At 49.7% G+C, this 2,771-nt stretch overlaps 1 pseudogene; it reads left to right on the plus strand.

Moving 5' to 3' along the window:
* The first annotated feature begins 984 nt into the window (after positions 1 to 984).
* On the plus strand, positions 985 to 2,077 carry LOC123108089 (BTB/POZ and MATH domain-containing protein 1-like; annotated as a pseudogene).
* The last annotated feature ends 694 nt before the right edge of the window (positions 2,078 to 2,771 follow it).

Raw genomic sequence — 2,771 nt, forward strand, 5'->3', positions numbered from 1 at the left:
AAGTTAGTTAAAATATGACTAACAGTAATCAGTTTTACTTACATGTACTGAATCTGTACATGAGCCTGATCGGCAATCAATTTGCTTATGTACTGAACCTGATCGGCACTAGTATATGGACGTGTACATGTACTGAACCTGTACGCCCGGCCAATCGGCCATACCAAACCTCATGAGCTACATACATATACTGAACTGGCCAGCAGGGACATGTAAAATTACCTCGCAGGCGTGACGCTGGGGTGATTTCTCTCCTTCAATGGCGGCAGCGATGGACTTCTCCTTGGCGGAACGATCTTGTAGTGGCGGCGTGCCCCTACTCCTCTCCTCCGGCAGCGGCCGCCCCTGCTCTCCTCCAGCGACAGCGCGACCTCAACTAGATGCGGAATGGCAGAGGTCCCGTCCGACGGCAGCGGCGGTGGCGGCACGCGCGGCCCTCGTACTCCTCCGGCGGCAGCCCGCGCTCCCTCTCCTCCAGCGACGATGCGGCCGCGTGGCTCCTTTTCCTCTTTGATGCGGCGGCCGGCACGGCCGCGCGGCTCCTGTTCCTCTCCGATGCGGCGGCCGTCGCGGAGCCCTTGCTCTCTCTCCGTGATGCTGTGGTGTGGTGCGGTTCCCCTTCCTCTCCGATGCGGCGGAGCAGCGCTGTCTCCCTGTACGACACGCCGGCGCGGCGTGGGAGAGCGAAACAGATTCCCGCGAAGTGTTTTCTTCAGCCCGCCCTCATCCAAAACTGCTAAGTGCTGAGGGCTTTTGCCTTTGTGTGATATTCCAACATCACTTCGGTTGCGTGGGTTTGGGAAAATAGACTCTCGATCGCGACCAGAAACTCCATGGTCACTTCGCCTTCTTCTTCTGCAAAAAAGGAAAAAGGAAGGTTGAGTCTTCCTCTCCGGCCGTCCTCAGTACCGCCGATTAGCACGCAGTGGTGCCGGCGCGACGATTCTTTTCCCTTCGTTCGGCAATCTTCCTGCCTGTCACTAGATGGAGGAACACAAAACGGTGTCCATCTGTACTACGGTTGCGGATCAAGGGACACAGGTGTTTGATATCATGGGTTACAGCAAGCACAGGGGCATGGGCAACGACGAAGACAGCCACATACGGTCTGGGATTTTCGCTGTAGGCGGGTATGACTGGGCCATCCACTTTTATCCTGATGGGAACGGCAGTGCATGCCCAGATTACATCTCAGTGTTTCTCGACCTTTTAAGCAACAACGCTAAAGCCCGGGCGTCCTGCGACCTGAGGTTGGTGGACCAGTGCACCGGTTTATCGTCTTCAGTGCATAAAACAGGGCCAAGGATTTTCAACTCCAATGATGTCACTAAGTTTGCTCCACAATTTTCTTCTTTCAAAAGGCGAAGCAAGATTGAGGACTCCGCATACCTTCTGGATGATCGCCTGTCGATCAAATGTATCATCACTGTTTTCAAGAAGCCACATGTTACCCAAGCCAATTCGGTCCCCCAAATCCCCAAAATTGACATGCCACCATCTGACATGACCGAGAATGTTGGCAGGCTGCTGGAAAAAAGGAAGGGATATTATGTCCGTTTCATTGTTGGAGGAGAGATCATTGAAGCTCATAGGTTTGTGCTCGCTATGCGGTCACCTGTTCTTAAAGTTGAGCTCTACGGGCCGATGAGGGAGGAAAGGCCGGGGAAGTGCATTAACATCAAGGACATGCAGCCTGCCATCTTCAGGGCCCTGCTCCATTTCTTCTACACCGATTCTTTGCCTGGCAGTGAGGACCGTAAGGGAGGCGATGATACCGAAATGGTCCGGCTTCTACTAGTGGCCGCGGACAGATATGCCATGGAGAGGCTTAAGATGGTTTACCAAAGCATTCTTTGCAAGGATCTGAATGCGGAAACTGTGTCAACCACATTGGCTTTAGCTGACCAACATAACTGCATCAAACTTAAGGGATGCTGGCCTTGAATTTATCAAAATACTAGATGAGAATGTGATGGATGCCGTGGTGGCAACCCAAGGCTTCAAGGATCTCAATGTGACTTGCCCATCTCTCATAGTGGAAGCATTGGAGAAGAGAAGGAAGTTTCGTAAGGCATGAGCAGCTACATTAGTAGATTTTCTACCAACTTGTCATAGGAATCATGAGCCTAGTGTTAGATGAATCTAAAAATGGCTGGGTTAATTTTCAAGTAATACCAATGACGTGAAAGTTGTCCACCTTTTTTTGTTTATCAGGTTTGCTAACTATATTTGGAGCGCTTCTCTACAACCATGTAACACTTGCTCTTTATCTTCTGCAAAAAATTCCTGCCGTGTGCAACCTTTGTTGAGCATTTGATACCCAGATGGTCTAGATTAGTGTGCAATGCTATGATGGCTCATCTATCAGAATGAAAATAAGATTAAACACAACAAAATTCTATTCTCGAAATATAACATTACAAGTAGGAAAGCTTTTGTTTTATAAGCAAACAACCCTGAAGGGCTTGATTTCATTGATATGTCATTGTAAGTTACATATTTTGATCCCCTGAAGTTGGATAGAATGATCTTGTGGTAGATTAGACAACATGTGTAAGAGTGAGCAAACAGGGCCATGGTTAGAATTACAACATTGAGCTCTTAAAGGAATAGCAGGTCTAGGAAGAACTGCCTGTTAGGGCTGCTGTAGGCCGGTGAGGCTGGCTCGGTTTAGTCCCATCTCGCTTACGGAAGGAGCCCATGACCAACTTATAAGGGAGAGTATTCCTCCTTTCAGTCTGGGCTTTTGGGATGGAGTGGGCTCTCCGCTG

The sequence above is a fragment of the Triticum aestivum genome, chromosome 5A (assembly GCF_018294505.1).
Source record: "Triticum aestivum cultivar Chinese Spring chromosome 5A, IWGSC CS RefSeq v2.1, whole genome shotgun sequence".
Taxonomy (NCBI): Eukaryota; Viridiplantae; Streptophyta; class Magnoliopsida; order Poales; family Poaceae; genus Triticum; species Triticum aestivum.